This window comes from Bufo bufo, chromosome 2 (genome assembly GCF_905171765.1).
Source record: "Bufo bufo chromosome 2, aBufBuf1.1, whole genome shotgun sequence".
NCBI classification, from domain to species: domain Eukaryota; kingdom Metazoa; phylum Chordata; class Amphibia; order Anura; family Bufonidae; genus Bufo; species Bufo bufo.
In genome coordinates this window covers 719,560,695-719,582,044 of record NC_053390.1, presented here as the reverse complement: position 1 = coordinate 719,582,044, position 21,350 = coordinate 719,560,695, and positions in this window count along the sequence as shown.

The following is a 21,350-nucleotide window of genomic DNA, read 5'->3' as shown; positions in this document are numbered from 1 at the left end:
CATCCCATGGGTCTCCTCTCTACCTATTGTTTCATCAAGACACTGTGGAGGGGATGTCTGTTTGCATGCTGTTCATTTTTTATTGAGTTATGCGGAAAAAGCTGGCAGCCACTGCAATTATATATAGACCCCTCCATATTGGAAATTCTTTATATCTAATGTTGTTAAGATTTCTGAGTTGTTTCTCTAAAATCTGAACATTCTGTGATTACAGAAGTTCCTATTCCCTCCATTCGGAGAAGGCGATCGGCGGAGGCCATGGAGGTGGTGAAGGTTGAGGAGGAAGAGGAGGAGGAGGCCGGACCCTCCCAGCCTATTGAGCCACCCATACCAGATGTGGGAGAAGTAAAAGAGGTGGAGGTGGAAAGTGCTGGACCCTCCAGCACCGCTCCATCTCAGGACTCGGAGGAAGAGGAGGCGATCACCAGCCCCTACCAGGAGGGTAAATATGTGCACATAGAAATATGATCCATAACATGTACATAAACATTAAAAGGGCCAACAATGAGGGGACAACATACACTATAGCAATACAAAAAAAGAAGACAAATTAGGAAAAAAGGTTTCTGGAGACAATAAAGGTCCTCTTTTAGCTCTTCTTTATTGGTAAATTCATAAAACCGACACAGTCACTGAGTCCACGGCATGGTCGCTGACGCGTTTCGGGTGAGTACCCTTAGTCGTAGCACCATGCTAAGTGTGACCCCACATAATAAAGGATTTGGAGTGCACCTCGTCAGAAAATCCTGGGAGGAGCATCCAATCTCATAGGCTGCCACAGCAAAGGCACACCTCTTCATTTGGTTCATCAATTACACATACAATTAGAAACACACTGTGAAGATATTCCTGGGACAAATTAACCCCGTAGTCACCAAATTGTGTGCTTCTACAAAACAAACCGCACAGTGTGAATACTTATTCATTCAACTCATTAAAATAGTAATACAAACAACCAAAATAACGGCCTTACAACCTGAAATATGTTACAATTAATTCTGAACTGACAAATAGTATAGAAATTTCATAATAAATCCATATAATAGAAACAAGGCAATGTTGTATGAATACATTTTGTTGCAGAGATGCGTTGGAGTTAAAGTGTTCCTTGCGATCTAGCATATCCTGTGTCAAAGGGCTGGTTGGTCTGTATATAAAAGGCATAAAAGAGAAACTAAATAAATAAATATATAGACATACAGACTCACCAGCAAAGATTTTTCTTCTGACAAATTCATGCTATAAATAAATCCTATTGTGGAAGACCAAACCGCACCGTGTAGTCACTGTCCTAAGCAGTGTTCGGCTGATATGCGCAATCCTATCAGACACTATAGATTACGCCCACCTTGCCTGCTAGAAAGGGAAATAGATTTTTGTAGGCATGAATCGGACCTCCATATTGGACTGTTAGTGAGTATCTGCCTCTTCTTTGTCCATGTATTCTATAGATCAATGGTAAATATACATTAGTTCTTTGCGCAGATTAAGACCTGCTGGAATCCTAGACCCAAGTCTAAAGATCCAGTACGCCTCCCGGAGAAGAATCTTTTTACGGTGGTCGCCTCCCCTTTTGGGTGCCAAAACTTTTTCAATCGCAAAAGCTTGAAAAAATGACACTCTACGGGCATGTTTCTGAATAAAGTGCCTCGCTATATTTGAGATGTTAAGAATATTGGGATTCCCGATATAGTTCAAATGTTCGAGGATCCGACTCTTAAATTTACGGGCCGTGCTGCCTATGTACATCAGATCACAATGAGTGCATCTGATGACATAGACTACACCCTCCGTATTGCAGTTGATATAGCTGCGGATTGGAAATGTGACGGTATGTGTTGAGTTGTCAAATGTCTGAATAGGTACAACGTAACTGCACGTCTTACAGCGGTTGCCTCCACATTTGGTGAAGCCCTGATAGCCCAGCCACCTGGGTTTGGCATCATGTCTAGTAATACTAGCAGTGTAAAGAGACGGTGATAATGAGCAGGACAGGGTGGTTGCTCTTCTGGAGACAATTCTGCAACCTGATTTCAATGCTTGGTATAGAATATTGTCCTCAAACAATATTGGCAAACATTTTTTAATAGATGTACTAATAGCATTGAATTCTCTGCTATAAGCCAGGGATAAGGTAGGAATACTGTCCTGCCCACCATCTCCGCAACCTCCCACACCGCCAGCAGAGGCCCCTCTACTTCTCTTATGCTTGGGCTTGCCAAATAGCATTTCCTCTCGATCTTTAAGTGAAGCAATTGTTCTCCCCCTTTTAATCATCCAGGTTGGATAGTTTCTTTCTTTGAGTCTTTGGGCTACCTTATCAAACTCATCATCTAGTTTATCCCTGTCGCTACAATTTCTTGCTGTACGCATGAATTCACCCACGGGGATTGCTCTAATGGTATGCATTGGATGGTGGCTTTTTGCATTTAGAATTGAATTACCGGACACTTCTTTTCTGTATGTGATGGTGTGCACAATTTCCCCCGGACACCCGCGGAGCGTCAAATCCAAGAAGCTGATGTGGGACTCATGTGCAGTACAGATGAATCGCAAGTTGTAATCATTATTGTTCAAGTAGGCCTGGAGGTCCGTGACGGCAGACACATCGCCCGCCCACACCATAAGTATGTCGTCGATGTATCTGCCGTACCAGACCAAACCAGGCCCAAACGGATTGTCCAGACCGTAAATGTGCCTATCCTCCCAATAAGACATGGTCAGATTGGCCAAAGACAGTGAGAACTTGGCCCCCATTGAGACTCCGCGGGTCTGCAGGTAGTGCACACCATCAAACACAAAGTAATTGTGGGTCAGTAGAAATTTAGTGACTTCACAAATGTAATCTATATAACCGGAGCTGAAGCCGGTATATCGATGAAGATGAAATTCCAAAGCCAATAGAGCAACCCCGTGGGGAATAGAGGGATAGAGAGAAACCACATCCGCTGTGATCCACCTATAATTAACAGTCCACACAAATTTGTACATGGCTCGTAGTACATCTGAGGTATCTTTTAAAAACCCTGGAGAGCGCTTGACCAGTGGCTGGAGAATGTTGTCCAGCCAACTGCCCAAGCGCTCAGTCAGGGAGCCTATACCCGAAACTATAGGATGAAGGGGGGGTGGGTGGACACCCTTATGGATTTTAGGCAAAGCATGCATAATGGGGGTAACGGGCACTTCCACATTTAGGTATCTATATTCACTATCACCGAAGGCTCCACATTCCTTTCCCTTCGATAGCAGTGAAACATAGCTAACCATATATTCTTGTAGCGGGTCTCGCAATAATTTCTTATATGTGGAAGTGTCCGCCAACATTTCCCGTAGTTGCTGACCATAAGTAGCCTTATCCATAACGACCACCGCACCCCCCTTGTCCGCCATTTTGATTACTAAAGTGTCACATTGTTGTAATTGCTGAAGAGCAAGGGCTTGGGATGCATTAAGGTTGTTATAATTACTAGTTCTATTAGTATCTGATTCTATGTTCCTCAATTCTTTCTCCAGGACCTCCTGGAACACATCCATACTGCCCGTACGTGACATGACGGGATAGAACTTAGTATTACGGGTACAAAATTTGCTGGCCGGTTTGGGCAAATCTCTGATTCCCTGTTCATCCTGAAGACCCTCAAGACAGCATAAGGCCACCTGTTCCTTGAACAGGAGATTTTTATACGAATTTTCCTCATATGATTGTATGTTGTCTTGAGGGGGTTCAGAAGAAGATGGAATATCATGAAAATGTCGGGATACAGTCATATTGCGTACAAATTTATTTATGTCCAATAATGTGGAAAACATGTCAAAATGACAGGTTGTTGCAAAATTAAGACCAAGTGAAAGTACCTTTCTCTGTTCACTGCTCAGGACAACACTGGATAAGTTTACAACACTTAGCTGATTACAATTCACTTTTGTTTCATCTGCAACCGAGTTGATCTTTGATGCCGCTGACCGGTGTCTCCGTCCCCTCCTTGCTCTGCGTTTTTTGAGGCACTTGTCATATCCTCTTTATCTTTTACAATTTTTGTCTTTTTATAATAAGAGGCAAAATTGCTGGCCTCGTCAGATACAGGATGGAGTGCGGAGACATCGGATCCCGGCTCCAACTCGCTGGTCTCATGTGAAAGTTCAGTCCCCTCCATATCCGAGGAGAAACTGACCCTGGACACCCTTTTTGGTAATCTCTTATGTTTGCGGTTTTGTTGGGATTTTAGGATGGATTTGGGTGTGGAATGAACATTATCCCTCCTCCCCCATTCATAAACCTGATTATGGGTGTAGTCATATAGATCACGTTGGTATTTGGAATGTTTATAGTCCAATATAGTATCTTCTAGTTTCGTGATGGATGACTTTATATCTTCGTCCATTGCGGTATATTCCTTGCTGCTGCTGTACTTCGCTAGAGACTCTGTAGCAGATTGAATCTCTTGTTGTAGAGTTAACAGCTTTGCATTTTCAAAGTCTATGATAAGTTTCATCAATTCAATCGAACAATCAGACAGAATATTGTTCCATCTATGTACGAAATCATCCGAAAACACAGTAGTGGGTACTTTCTTAATTCTTAGACCCCGTGGAATCATGTTTTTTTCTTTGTATTTTGTAAGGGTGGTGCAATCCCACCAAACACGGGTTTCTTGGTTCAATAACCGTTCCAAATTCAACATTGTGCTTTTAATGTTAACATCACCAGAGCCAGTCTGATCCTCCACAGAAAATACCGAATCTGCCTTCGATTGCCGGTCAGGCAAGATGGAATAGGCCATTGTGAGAAGTATGCACGTGAAAAAACAGTGACAGTCCGTGATGAAAAATAAATGAACTTAAAGAGCCAGAGGTAATGTCATCTCTTCGGGTAACCACAGGCGTAGCACGGAAATCAACACTTGAGTAAATAGAGAAAAACTTTTAATCCAGCTCACCTTCCTGGTGTGGTATATAAACCCGGCTCCAGAGGCCCTAGGGGAGTGTTCCCGTAGCAGGCAGCAGACAAATTAGGAAAAAAGGTTTCTGGAGACAATAAAGGTCCTCTTTTAGCTCTTCTTTATTGGTAAATTCATAAAACCGACACAGTCACTGAGTCCACGGCATGGTCGCTGACGCGTTTCGGGTGAGTACCCTTAGTCGTAGCACCATGCTAAGAACACTGGACAATAACTCTTTAATCTACGTTAAAACCATTAACTTAAGAAATAAATATTAAACTCTATTGAACTATCACTAACTAACAAACAAAATAAAATTATACTGTACTGAAATATCACTAACTAATAAACTATACAATTATCATAAATATCACTAACGTATTGAGAGTTAAATAATCAATGTGTATAAAGACTTTAAATAAAATTAAAAAAATAAAGGTAAAAAATAGACAAACAGACATATTTTTTACCGCCGTGTACATATCGACTGTCTCTATAAAAATATCCTATGACCTAACCCCTCAGGTGAACACTGTAAAAAAAAAAATAGAAACAATTAAAAAAATTAAAATAATGTTGTCACCTAACATCACTAAAAGTGCAACACCAAGCTATCAAAAAAGGCATATGCCCCCCAAAATAGTACCAATCTGTCATTTCATTCTGCCAAAAATGAGACCCTACCATTAGACAATCGCCGAATAAAAATAATAATATGGCTCTCAAACTATGGAGAAATTAAAACATGAATTGTTTTTGGTTCAACAATGCTTTTATTGTGTAAAACACAAATAACTAAAAATTAAGGAAACATATTCGGTCTTGCCGCATCTGTAACAACCAGCTGTATAAAAATATCATACAAAGTAACCCCTCAGGTGGACACCTTTCAAAACAAAAAATAAAACTGTCCAAAAAGGCATTTTTTTGACAATTTTTATCACAAAAAGATGTAATAGCAAGCGATCAAAAAGTCATATGCACCACAAAATAAAGGTTTAAAGGTTTAATAAGAATTGCAAATAATGTTCATATATTTTTTTTTCCAACAGTACTGAAGACATTGAAGGCCAAAGTGGCAAAAATGCAGAAGGAGCACTGTCAGGATATGCGTGCCATTCAGGAGCGGATAAAGGCCATGGAGGAGAGGCACCGCCAGGCTATGAAGTGGGTGCAGGAGATGCTCCTGATATTGGAAAAGTTGTCTAAATTGTAATACAGTTTATACAGTTATAACGTGTATTTTGGTTTTTGTAATATTGCTCTGTTTTAGTTTAATAGCTCGGCCTAAATCAGCCAGAACTGACAGCAGCCGGTAAATACATGTCAAATACATATAAGGTCCATTCACACGTCTGTAAAATGGGTCCGCATCCTTTCCGCAATTTAGCAGAATGGTTACAGACCCATTGATTTTCAATTCCAGTCAGCAAAATTAGGCATTCACAGGATAAACAAGTAAGTGTCGGCCAGTACAGGCCCCAAAAATTAACCAACAGGCGTTCACCTGACAGCAAAGAACTTTGTATTCTGTGGCTGGAGGTACATTAGCCGTTCACAGGATAAATAAGTAAGTGTCGGCCAGTACAGGCCCCAAAAATTAGCCAATAGGCGTTCACCTGACAGCAAAGAACTTTGTATTCTGTGGCTGTAGGCACATTAGCCGTTCACAGGATAAATAAGTAGGTGTTGGCCAGTACAGGCCCCAAAAATTAGCCAACAGGCGTTCACCTGACAGCAAAGAACTTTGTATTCTGTGGCTGGAGGTACATTAGGCATTCACAGGATAAATAAGTAAGTGTCGGCCAGTACAGGCCCCAAAAATTAGGCATTTAACGGACATAAAAGGCCTTTTATGCCGCTGTTTTTACCTAAGACAGGGACCATGAATTGTTCTGGGTGGTGGCGGATATTTGTAGGCTGTCATAAGGAATTTGAATCAAACATGGTTCTACTGGTCACATGTGTTGAATTCCTCCGTGGTCCATGCCTCATCCATTTTTAGAAATGTGAGGTAGTCCACACTGTCGTGAGCTAGGCGAGTGCGCTTATTGGTCATGATCCCCCCTGCTGCGCTGAACGTCCTTTCGGACAGGACACTTGACGAGGGGCAAGCCAACAGTTCCATGGCAAATTGTGCCAGCTCTGGCCACAGGTAAAGCCTGCTCACCCAGTAGTCCAGGGGTTCATCGCTTCTCAGAGCGTCCACATATGCCGTTAACCCGATGTAGTCGGACACCTGTCAGTCTAGGCGTTCCCTGAGGCTGGATCCGCAGGACAGCTGTCGATGGGTCAGCTGAAAGAATGATCTCATATCAGAAGTGACCAACACATCTTCAAACTGCCCTCTTCTTGTAGGCGCTGTTGAATTATTACCCGCAACTGTTTCTCTGTGAGTGGAAACTCCTCTGCCACCTCCTGCAAAAGCAGAATGCAGCATTTCTCGAAGCAAGGCCTGGAAGTGCTGCATTCTGACAGCCCTCTGTGATGGTGAAAACATTTCCGTAATTTTTTGTTGGTACCGGGGGTCTAAGTACATTGCCACCCAGTACTGGTCCTTGCCCTTTATGCTTTTTATACGGGGGTCCCACTTAAAACACTGGAGCATGAAGGCCCACATTTGCACTAAACTGGAAGTGGTGAAGCCGCCTGGCTCCTGCTCATCATCCAGGATAATGTCCTCGTTCTCCTCCCCCCATCCACGGACAACACCAGGGATCCCAGAAAATGGCCGCAGAAGTCTGCATGCATCGCGCATGAGCAGCCACTGTCGTGGTGGAAAAAAAACAAGCTCCCAGCACCGGTCCTGCCGCACAGTTCGTACAGGTAGCCATTAACAGCACGTTTCTGCTGGAGCAGCCTATCAAGCATATACAAGTTGGAGTTCCATCGCGTCGGGCAGTCACAAATAAGACGTCTGACGGGCAGGTTGTGTCGCCGCTGAAAGCAAGGCTTGCATGGCTGTGTAAGATCTTCTGAAATGGACAGAGATTTTCCTGGCCTGTCGCAAGACATCCTGGACCCCAGGGTATTTGGCAATGAATTGCTGCACGACTAAGTTAAGGTCGTGTGCTATGCACGGCACGTGTGTCATTTTGCCCTGTTTCAGCACGCTCAGCAGATTGGCACCGTTGTTGCACACAAATTGAGCGGTGTTAGCCACTGATCTCCCTGTGAACGCAAAGCTGAAAGGAGTGCAGGACCGGTGTGGCTCTTGGCTTCCAGGCACAACAGACGCAGCACAGCATGGCAACGTCTCAACTGGCATGTAAAATAGGTTCTGGGGATCTTGGGAGGCGCAGCGGAAGAGACGGTAGCAGTGGAAAATGAGGAGTCAGCCGAGGAGGAGAGGGAGGATGGAGTAGGAGGAGGAGAAGAAGAGGCAGGCCTGCATGCAATCCGTCCAAATCTACACAAGTGCAACGGGTTGCATGCTTGACGGCCGTCAGAAGGTTCACCCAGTGGGCAGTAAAAGTCATGTACCTTCCCTGCCCGTGTTTTCTAGACCACGTGTCTGTGGTCAGATGTATCTTGGCACCGACACTGTGTGCCAGAGATACATTCACTTGCCGCTGAACATGGCCATATAGCTCTGGGATGCCCTTGTGGGAGAAATATTTCCTTCCTGGGACCTTCCATTGCGGTGTTCCAATGGCCACAAATTTTCAAAAGGCCTCCGAGTCCACCAGTTTATATGACAGTAGTTGGTGGGCTAGCAGTTCCGACAAGCCAGCGGTCAACCGTTGGGCATAAGTGTTATCCGGCGTCATCATCTTTTTGCGCTCGAACATTTTGGCCACGGAAGCCTGCCTTTTGCCAGATAAACGTGAGGATGGCATGATGGAAGGTGGAGTGGAGGACAATTGGGAGGAGAGAGGAGAAGAGGCTGGACGGTGAGCGCCTGGAGTGTGGCTTTGTGGGTTCTGACGGCATTGCCCCTACTGGGCTCAGTGATGGGAGGCCAGGTGCCTTCTTAAGGCGGTCGTCCCTAGGTGAGTGTTGGGCTTACCGCGACTTATGCGTTAAAAGCAAAGGCTGCAGAGGGCAACACTATTGTCAGCAGTGGACACGTTAAAAAAAGCCCAAACTGCGGAGCCATGTAACGGCATCCCGGGAGCGCCAGATGTGACCGTGTATTGTAGATGGCTCGCTCCTGATACATTAGCAGTCTGCTTTTTGCCTCCTGTGCAATGTAAGTTCTGCCTGCTTCTCCTCCCTATCTGCTGGTCCATCTCTCCCTCTGAACTCCCCTCCTCTTCCTCTCTTGTGGACACCCACGTGACGTCCATAGACACGTCATCATCGATGTCGCCTTCCCCACCACTAACATTAGAGATCTCTGAGTAGGCAGCAACAGCGGGGATTAACCTCCTTGGGCTGATCTGGGTACTGTCGTCAGACTGCTGAGTGGCGGCTGTTGCTACCTCCTCTTCCTGATCCGATGCCAACAATGGCTGCGCATCGGAAATGTCTTGTAATGGATCGGAAAATAATTACTGTGACTCAAGCGGAGGGTATATGGTGGTGGTGGTGTTGGTGGTGGTGTCTTTGGGGGTGCACACAGCAGAGAGTGAAGAGGGTGCAGATAGAGAGGATGAGGAGGGTGCAGAAGAGTAAGGCTGAGTGAGCCACTCAACCAAGTCTGGTGCGTCCTTTGACGTAATCGCACTCACCTTCTAAAGCTTCCCACTTAGGCTCTGGCCTGGTGCTCCTGCACGACCTCTACCACCCCTGCGGAAGGGCCTGCATCTTCCTCTGCCTGTCATTTTTTAAATGACCCTGCGGCAAAAGTCTCTAGAGAAACGCAGTGTTAATGGAGGAAGGTATATAACACCTGGCTTCAATCAGTCATTTTGGGGGGTGACTGGTATATCACACCCGTTATAATAATTTATTCCCAGTACCTTTTATCACTGTGTGTAGCAGAGGGAACGCAACAAAACAGCAAACAAATGCTGCAGTAACCAAATATACTATAAAGAAAGTATATTGGAAAATAACACCCCGCTTCAATCTGTCGTTTTGTCACTGTGTGTAGAAAAGGGAACACATAAAAACCGCAAACAAATGCTGCAGTACCCAAATACACTATAAAGAAAGCATATTGGTATATAACACATATTTAATCTGTCGTTCTGGGGGCGACGGTATATCACACCAGTTATAATTTTTTTTTTTCAGTACCTATTGTCATTTTGTGTAGCAGATGAAATGCAGCAAAGCAGCAAACAAATGCTGCAGTACCCAAATACACTATAAAGAAAGTATTTTGGAAAGTAACACCCCGCTTCAATCTGTCGTGTTGGGGGGCGACTGGAATATCGCACCAGTTATAATATTTTTTTTTCCAGTACCGTTTTTTACTGTGTGTAGCAGATGGAATGCAGCAAAACAGCAAACAAATGCTGCAGTACCCAAATACACTATTATGAAAGTATATTGGTATATAACACCCCGCTTCAATCAGTCGTTTTGGGGGGGAGTGGTATGTTACACCAGATATAATAATTTTTTTCCAGTACCGTTTGTCACTGTGTGTAACAGAGGGAACGCAGCAAAACAGCAAACAAATGCTGCTGTACCCAAATACACTATAAAGAAAGTATATTGGTATATAACACCCCGCTTCAATCTGTCATTCTGGAGGGCGACTGGTATATCACTCCAGTTACAATAATTTTTTCCAGTACCGTTTGTCACTGTGTGTAGCAGAGGGAATGCAATAAAACAGCAAACAAATGCTGCAGTACCCAAATACACTATTATTAAAGTACACTGCTCAAAAAAATAAAGGGAACACAAAAAAAACACATCCTAGATCTAAATTAATTTAATATTCTTCTGAAATACTTTGTTCTTTACATAGTTGAATGTGCTGACAACAAAATCACACAAAAATAAAAAAAATGGAAATCAAATTTTTCAACCCATGGAGGTCTGGATTTGGAGCCACACTCAAAATTAAAGTGGAAAAACACACTACAGGCTGATCCAACTTTGATGTAATGTCCTTAAAACAAGTCAAAATGAGGCTCAGTAGTGTGTGTGGCCTCCACGTGCCTGTATGACCTCCCTACAACGCCTGTGCATGCTCCTGATGAGGTGGCGGACGATCTCCTGAGGGATCTCCTCCCAGACCTGGACTAAAGCATCTGCCAACTCCTGGACAGTCTGTGGTGCAACGTGACGTTGATGGATAGAGCGAGACATGATGTCCCAGATGTGCTCAATTGGATTCAGGTCTGTGGAACAGGCGGGCCAGTCCATAGCATCAATGCCTTCGTCTTGCAGGAACTGCTAACACACTCCAGCCACATGAGGTCTAGCATTGTCTTACATTAGGAGGAACCCAGGGCCAATTGCACCAGCATATGGTCTCACAAGGGGTCTGAGGATCTCATCTCGGTACCTAATGGCAGTCAGGCTACCTCTGGCGAGCACATGGAGTGCTGTGCGGCCCTCCAAAGAAATGCCACCCCACACCATTACTGACCCAATGCCAAACCGGTCATGCTGGAGGATGTTGCAGGCAGCAGAATGTTCTCCACGGCGTCTCCAGACTCTGTCACGTCTGTCACATGTGCTCAGTGTGAACCTGCTTTCATCTGTGAAGAGCACAGGGCGCCAGTGGCGAATTTGCCAATCTTGGTGTTCTCTGGCAAATGCCAAACGTCCTGCACGGTGTTGGGCTGTAAGCGCAACCCCCACCTGTGGACGTCGGGCCCTCATATCACCCTCATGAAGTCTGTTTCTGACCGTTTGAGCAGACACATGCACATTTGTGGCCTGCTGGAGGTCATTTTGCAGGGCTCTGGCAGTGCTCCTCCTGTTCCTCCTTGCACAAAGGCGGAGGTAGCGGTCCTGCTGGTGGGTTGTTGCCCTCCTACGGCCTCCTCCACGTCTCCTGATGTACTGGCCTGTCTCCTGGTAGCGCCTCCATGCTCTGACAGACACAGCAAACCTTCTTGCAACAGCTCGCATTGATGTGCCATCCTGGATGAGCTGCACTACCTGAGCCACTTGTGTGGGTTGTAGACTCCGTCTCATGCTACCACTAGAGTGAAAGCACCGCCAGCATTCAAAAGTGACCAAAACATCAGCCAGGAAGCATAGGAACTGAGAAGTGGTCTGTAGTCACCACCTGCAAAACCACTCCTTTATTGGGGGTGTCTTGCTAATTGCCTATAATTTCCACCTGTTGTCTATCCCATTTGCACAACAGCATGTGAAATTGATTGTCACTCAGTGTTGCTTCCTAAGTGGACAGTTTGATTTCACAGAAGTGTGATTGACTTGAAGTTACATTGTGTTGTTTAAGTGTTCCCTTTATTTTTTTGAGCAGTGTATATTGGTATATAACACTCCGCTTCAATCTGTCGTTTGGGGGGCGACTGGTATATCACACCAGTTATAATAATTTTTTTCCAGTACGGTTTGTCACTGTGGGTAGCAGAGGGAACGCAGAAAAACAGCAAACAAATGCTGCAGTACCAAAAATACACTATAAAGAAAGTATATTGGTATATAACACCCCGCTTCAATCTGTCGTTTTGGGGGGGACTGGTATGTTACACCAATTTATAATAGTTTTTTTCCAATACCGTTTTTTCACTGTGTGTAGCAGATGGAACGCAGCAAAACAGCAAACAAATGCTGCTGTACCCAAATACACTATAAAGAAAGTATATTGGTATATAACACCCCGCTTCAATCTGTCATTCTGGAGGGCGACTGGTCTATCACACCAGTTACAATAATTTTTTCCAGTACCGTTTGTCACTGTGTGTAGCAGAGGGAACGCAGCAAAACAGCAAACAAATGCTGCAGTACCCAAATACAATATTATTAAAGTACACTGCTCAAAAAAATAAAGGGAACACAAAAATAACACATCCTAGATCTGAATTAATTAAATATTCTTCTGAAATACTTTGTTCTTTACATAGTTGAATGTGCTGACAACAAAATCACACAAAAATAAAAAAATGGAAATCAAATTTTTCATCCCATGGAGGTCTGGATTTGGAGCCACACTCAAAATTAAGGTGGAAAAACACACTACAGGCTGATCCAACTTTGATGTAATGTCCATAAAACAAGTCAAAATGAGGCTCAGTTGTGTGTGTGGCCTCCACGTGCCTGTATGACCTCCCTACAACGCCTGTGCATGCTCCTGATGAGGTGGCGGATGGTCTCCTGAGGGATCTCCTCCCAGACCTGGACTAAAGCATCTGCCAACTCCTGGACAGTCTGTGGTGCAACGTGATGTTGGTGGATAGAGCAAGACATGATGTCCCAGATGTGCTCAATTGGATTCAGGTCTGGGGAATGGGCGGGCCAGTCCATAGCATCAATGCCTTCGTCTTGCAGAAACTGCTGACACACTCCAGCCACATGAGGTCTAGCATTGTCTTACATTAGGAGGAACCCAGGGCCAATTGCACCAGCATATGGTCTCACAAGGGGTCTAAGGATCTCATCTCGGTACCTAATGGCAGTCAGGCTACCTCTGGCAAGCACATGGAGGGCTGTGCGGCCCTCCAAAGAAATGCCACCCTACACCATTACTGACCCAATGCCAAACCGGTCATGCTGGAGGATGTTGCAGGCAGCAGAACGTTCTCCACGGCGTCTCCAGACTCTGTCACGTCTGTCACATGTGCTCAGTGTAATCCTGCTTTCATCTGTGAAGAGCACAGGGCGCTGAAAGGAATCCATGTTCTTTATTATGTCAAAATCAATTCTGCTTTTACTGAAGTTTCATTTCTATGTTAGGTACTAACTCTGATTGCTTTGAAACTAATATACTGTAAGGTTTCTATTCTCTGTAACCCTGAATCTTATCTCTTTGGCACTACTCCCGGACAATATTCCTAATATGGAAGTTCCGTTTTTGTTTCTATTTCTCTGACTGCAGAATTAAACGTGTTAATATGATAGGTTAAATACATAACATATGATGATGCTAATAAAGAGGGTAAAGCCCCCTCTATATAACCTGTGTGCATTAAAAATAAACCTTAGAGTGTTCATTCAGTACATCACTGTTGTGTCTTTCGTTACCTACTGAGTGAAGCGCTCTCCTGACGTCAGAAAAGGACTCAAACCAAGCCGATACTAGAAGTTTGGTGCCAGGGGTACCAAGTGGGACTAAGAGATTCCTATCAGTTGGGGGCTCGTCCGGGATCGGGAAGGTTTTCCTCGTGTTCGGTAAGGAAGGCATCTGTTATTGTCCTCTGGCCGATCCGAGGACCACGTCCCGATCTAGTAAGTAGAACCTACAACTTCTAGTATAATTACTGTATCAGGGATACAGGGTACAGACTCCGGGAGTCTGGGGGAGTGACCCGGGGACTCCGGGAGTCCGCCGTGAGGATCACTCAGAGAAAATATAGTGCGCACTAGATAATATTGTCTCAGGGAGACAAAGACGGAGCTTGGTTTGACTCTTTACTTTTTAAAGCTGTTTTAAAGTATAAGAATATTAGAGTTGATATAAGGATACTGATGTCCGGGTGGTAAGTGTACGGACTGAAGTTCACTATTTGCATAGAGTTTTAAGGACATTGCATTGTTGTTTTACTGTGTTGCGGAGGTCTGCAATACGCCCCACCCCCGGCTGGGAGCAATCCGTTAACCCGCAGATAGGTGAACACAAGCGGCAGACCAAAGCAACAAATTATATGTTTGATGAAACTCTCTGATATATTGTGATCAGACCTGAGTCCTTTGCCTAGTTGACAGGATTAATTTCTCTGAGCCTTAAAGGTTCAGTGCAGCCAGTCCTAGGAAAGTAGCATCATTAAAATATCAGACGGAATGGGATCACAAGAGTCTAAAACCAATTATCCCAAACCTGAGACGGGAGAAACATGCAAAGTTTATGTTGCACGGTGTAGTCCCACAAATTACCTCCTAGTTAACCCATGGGTGAATAACTTAGCTGGATGGACTGAGTTCATGCAAGCTGCTAGCCCCTTTCCCAGGGACAGCGATAATAGCCCGTACCACATGGACATGATAAAGGGTCTTTGTCTGGAAGACAAAGAAGCATGGCCACATTTTGACCATGATCCGTCCTGGAATATGGATTACATGATACAAGGGGGTGAACAATGGTTGGAGATAGCCCCACATTGGTACAATGTACCATCAAATAAGAAGAAAGGGAAAACTAATAAGATTCCAAAAGATGACAGTCAGTTACATAAAATGGAGAAAAGAACAGAATTAAAAGACGTGTCTGAAAAGCCAAACCCACCACCTTACACTGTCCCGTCCGCCCCTGCACCCCATCTCACACTAAACCCTGTACACATATGTCCAAGCATGCAGGAGATACAGGACGAAGATATAGGTGCTACATTTATGCAGGTCCATGACGACCTAGAAAAAACAAAATACAGTCAAAAACAACAGAAAGCTGCAGAACAATATAAGTACCACACACGCAGCAAGGGAATAGAAGCTAAAGAAGAACAGGTAGAACTCAGTGCACCCTTCATAACAATAGGAGAACACTTAATGAAGAAACCCATGGACATCGAGGACCTTAATAAAATTATCAAACACTGCCCCAAACCCACAGTGGCTCCTTTGGGAACCATCACCTATCTTAAAAAGGCTTGTAAAGGCAGAAATTGTACACAAGAAGATTTAAGGCTCATAATAGATGGCATCATAGGGACACATACTGCTTGGGATTGGGATGAAGTCCCATCCATTTCTACACTAGTAGATGGAACTGTTGATGCCAGCAGGTACATATGCAATACAGAAGAAGGAATGAAGAGGATTTGGACCCAAGTTGAGGATCATATGAATAAGGTATTCAAACAAAAATCATCTCTGCCTATTGCTGTAGCTTGTAAACAAAAGCCCACAGAGTCTGTTACTGAGTTTTGGAAGAGATTCATGGACTGTTGGAGACTGGAGGCGGGACTCCCTACCCTCCAGAACGACAGCCTGATCATCTCCACATTCATTAACAATCTGTCGGACAAATTAACCCTTCCAGTGAAACAAGGTGTATCCTCATGGACCTCAGATGACACTGTCACTTTTAAAAAACACCTTTATGAAAAGGAATCAGCAGGATGTTTCGAAATCAGAAAAATCACACCCACACATGCCTATGCCAACAACAGGGGAGGGGGCAGAGGAAGGAGGAGAGGAGGACATACTAGTTACAACCAGAACACACAGTGGCAGCAAGGACACCCACAAGATCAGATACAAAATAACTGTTGTTATAACTGTGGGAAAGAAGGACATTGGGCAAGACAGTGTACACAGCCCAGGAGGCACCGGGGTAGACAGGGCCAAAGTCAGGTACCAGACACGAATACACAGTCTTTTAACCTCCCTCAACAAAGACCCCAACAAACAGGCCAACAACCAAGATTCCCCATTGATTGGAATCAGCAACAACAATCATACTGATGCTGCCCGGAGGGAGGTACCCCGATTTTCACACAGGTCACCACACACTGGAAAGACACACCTGTTATTCTACTGAGAGTGGGAGGAAGAAGAGTAGGATTCATGGTAGATAGCGGTGCAACTTCAAGTGTGTTAAGTAAAGATTTATACAAGGGACCATTGAGAAAATCTGAGCCCTCTATGGGAATTAATGGGGTTTTAACAAAAACTTTCAAAACTGACTCACTACCACTTGAGACCATGGACAAGGAGTACATCACAGACCATGCCTTCAGCATTATACCAGATTGCCCTGTCAGCCTGTTAGGGAGAGATTTGTTCATTAAGCTTGATTTACAAGTGTCAGCCAAAAATCAGGGCATAAGAGTACACTCAGATCTCATTCCAATCTCTACACCAGTGCCACTGATTCTTGCAAACATACAGGACCACCCAGAACTCAACAACATCAACCCTGCATTATGGTCTTCAAATGAATATGACACAGGGTTCATAGATTGCACACCTTACAAGGCTACTGTGATATCAGGTGTCCTCTCAGTGTTCCAGAAACAGTACCCGTTGTCCACTAGAAAAAATTGAGGGCTTGAGGCCAATGATCGAAGAGTTTTTAAAGGAAGGCATCCTGGAAGAGGTGATTTCACCCTTCAGCACTCCCATAAATCCTGTGGCAAAAGCAGATGGTTCAATTCGCTTTGTGCAGGATTTAAGGGAAATCAACAACATCATTGTGCCTATAGCCCCTATTGTACCTGACATTACTCAGTTGCTATCTGCCATTCCAGCAGACGCTGTTTGGTTCAGTGTGATAGATCTGAAAAATGCATTCTTTTCTATCCCAGTTGACAAGAAGACCAGACTACTTTTTGCTTTTTCCTTCGAGGGGCGACAACTAACCTGGGCAAGAATGCCACAGGGATATGCTGATTCACCTGTAGTGTTCAGCATTGTCCTCCAAATGACTTTAAAACCATGGCACCCCCCCCCCCCCAAGGTTCCGTGTTGTTGCAATACGTGGATGATTTACTGTTGTGCAGTATGTCAGTGGAGGCCAACATTGAGGATGGTATATCACTGTTACAATGGTTGTTTGAATGTAGACACAAAGTGTCATTAGGGAAAATGCAATGGTGTAAACAGCAAGTCGAATACTTGGGGTTTGTCCTGACAAAGGGGGAAAGGAGGATCAGTCCAGGGAGAGTTCAGTCTGTAGCGGGATTGGTCACCCCGCACTCCAAGAAGGAAATGCTATCCTTCCTTGGAATGATAAACTACTGCAGACAATGGATCCCAGACTGTTCCTACCATGATAATATCTTGAGACAGGCAACACTGCAGGACAAACCTGATTTAATAAGATGGTCTTCAGAAATGTACAATGCATTTGATTATCTGAAATGTTCATTAATGTCAAGTCCAGGATTGGGCCTCCCTGACTACAAACTGCCCTTCCACATGTTTGCACGACAAAACTGTAAAACCATGGCGGGCGTGCTGACACAAGAACATGGAGGCAAGTTGCGCCCATGTGCATTTTTCTCAAAGGTAATGCCCACCTCTGTCCAAGGGATGCCGGCATGTCTGCGTTCTCTTGCAGCCTGTGCTATGATGGTAGAGTTGGCAACTCCTTTTTCAATGGGACATTACACCATTTTGCACACCACACATGATGTTGTAGGCCTACTCAAGGGCATCCACACACAACACATGTCTGCACAAAGGCTTTCAGGATATGAGGTACTACTGCTCAGTGACCCTTCACTCGAAATCAAGTATGCTTCCCACACCTCAGGACCAGCACCAATACTGAATGCTCTCTTAGGCCTTAAAGGACAGGAAGATTGACTCACAGATACACATGATTGCTTACAGGTCCTGGAACACGAAACTTCTCCAAGACATGATTTGTCATCCACACCCATTATAGGTGCTCCAGAGGTTTTTGTAGACGGTTCATGCACCAGACCAGATGACACCAGTTACTGTACAGGCTACGCCATTGTCATGCTCCCAGATGTTGTACTAGAGGCAAAGCCCATAAAGTTTCAGTCTGCACAGGCAGCTGAACTCATTGCCCTTACCAGGGCATGCATTCTACATGCTGAAAAACCAGTCACCATTTATACTGACAGTAGGTACGCACATGGGGTAGTGTGGGATCATGGAATGATTTGGCACAGAAGAGGTTTCACTGCAGCAGATGGTAAACGCATCTCACACTCACAGTTGGTCACAGATCTACTTGAAGCCATCAGATTGCCTTCACAATTGGCAATTATCCACTGCAAGGCACACACCAATGGTAAGGATCATGTCTCACAGGGCAATGTGCTGGCAGATAGGGAGGCGAAACGAGCGGCCGACTACAGCCCCTCAGGTCCATGTAAACATTGGGAGATGCCATGTTTGGCACCTCCAACCCTTGAGATGTCACAAATGCTTACCGATCTTCAAAGATACGCCACTGAACAGGAACGGCAAGACTGGTGTTATCCAGTATTGCAGAAAAATTCTAAGACAGAATTACTCTGCAAAGAGGGGAGACCATGCATTCCCCAACACAGTGCTTCCATCTTCATAGCACATTTCCATGGAGCAGGACATAACAGCATACAGACAACTCAGTCATTGTTGAGTCAAAATTTTTACATTACTGACATCAAAAAGTTAGTAACAGAATATGTACACAGGTGCATTACATGTTTGAGGAACAACCCCAACAACCCCTTGAAGGTAGTCCATCAACACCTTGACTATCCCACTACTCCATTCACCCATTTACAGGTAGACTTCACACATATTCCCAAAACTCAGGGTAGACAGGAATATGCTTTGGTGATTGTTGACATGTTCTCCAGATGGCCTGAAGTATTCCCCACCAAATCAGAGGATGCTAAAACAACAGCAAGGATACTTACTCAACAAATCATTCCTAGGTGGGGATGCCCTCTGATGATTGAATCTGACCAAGGGCCAGCATTCACCTCCAAACTCAACAAGGAAATTGCTAAATTACTACATATAGAATGGAAATTTCACATTCCATATCACCCGCAAAGTTCTGGCATTGTGGAACGCATGAACAGGACTATCAAAGATAAATTGAGGAAGGCCACTGCAGGTACTATTGAAAAATGGAAAGAGATCCTACCCATAATACTTGCAGAAATAAGGATGACACCTAATAAGAGGTTAGGGTTATCACGATTCGAGATACTCATGGGGAGGCCTTTCCCCACCCCCTGGGCAAGACGCCCAATGATAGTGCAGGAAGGTGATCTTGATTTAATAAGGGAAGAATATGTCACCAAATTGATACAGGTTCTTAATAAAACTGAGAAAAAAGTTGCTTGTAAGTCTCCCTCTCTTCCACAGGAACCCACCCACCCATACAGGGTGGGGGATGAGGTAGTGATCAAAACACTGAAGAAAGGAAAATCCCAAGGTGACTTCGCATATGGCCCACCCACTATCGTGGTTGCAGTGACCAGAACAGCTGTGCTGACTGAACAATCTCCAACTTGGATCCACGCCACCCGAGTGAAGCTTGTGAGAAAAAGAGAGGAGGCAGGAACGGAGGCAGACAGCCTTGGCCTTGAAGAAGGACAAGAGGTGCTAACGAGGGCAGACAGCCCTGACCTCCAACAAGGCCTAGAGGTACTAACGGGGGCAGACAGCCCTGGCCTCCAACATGATAAGCTCCTCACTCCTTTCTGGGAAATGGTTGAATGTACTGACTAAGATTGCTTCAATAATCTTGTTGATTTTACCAATTATTAGTAAGGGAGAAGTAGCCGCAACTAGCAAGGGCGGCGTCATCACTTTTTGGTATAATTCATCTAACACTCACGTAGCCACCTACACCTTTTGCCTTTGTGATATCTTGAAAACATGTTCATATTATAACTATTGTTCCAACGACTATGTAGAAGGACAGGCCTATATATGTGTAACAGACTCATACTGGGGAAAAGGTTGTGGATACTGGGGATCAGTGGGATGGAATACAGGGACAAAATGGGGATATAAACCAGAAAGCGCCCTCAAAAGGAGGGATAAAAATTCTAAGTCCCTTTTGACTAGAATGACACTCCTTGAGAGAGGGACGTGTTATGTGGACACCTCTTCAGTGTATCATTGCAAAAAAAGGTCAGCGGAAATGAAGATTGTATTGACAATAGACAACCCTGGTAAATATGATGAAGGAGATTATGTATTGGGATGGTACTTCCATAAAATGTGGGGAGCTGAGACTTCTCGGGTAACACAAATGTTCAAACTTAGAGATATGTATAAGTCTAAGGAATACCAGCCCATCACAGGTGTCCCCAAAAACCCACTAGCCCCGCATATAGTTTCTCTAAAAAACCTAAGGGCCATATCTAATCCCACATATGAGGATACTTTGGCCATGGGGACGGGTTTTTCTGATGTTAATTTGTGGCTGGAGTGGATGAAGTATAGTGCAGCCTCTGTGAATAAAAGTAACTGTTACATATGCGGTGCTGCCAAGCCACACCTAGGTACCGTACCCCTAGTGTTACCAGAAAGTGTTGAAGAATGTTTTTTGACTCTTTTTGTTAATATGTCTTATAACCACAGTGCATGTACAGAATGGAAATCAAAATACAATCTTTTGTTAAAAAATCCTCGCCCAGGGGCAGGTATCCAGGTATATCCAGGTAACTACACATGTTACAAGGGGAGCACACATGGGAGGAATGTACAGAATTTCACCAAAGGTTATTGTCACAAATTGTCACGGCCATGGCTATGACCGTGACTCCTGAACCGCATGCGGTTGTCAGCGGTTTTCTTTGGTGTTCAATCACAGGTGAGGGCTGTGGTATTGGCCTCACCTGTGGTTGCCGCTGGCAACAGTGTGTATGTGGCAGCGTAGCAGGCTGAGCTGTGCCATTGCAGCTCGCTACGTTGTGCATGCGGTTTTGAGTTATGTGTGTATGTGTG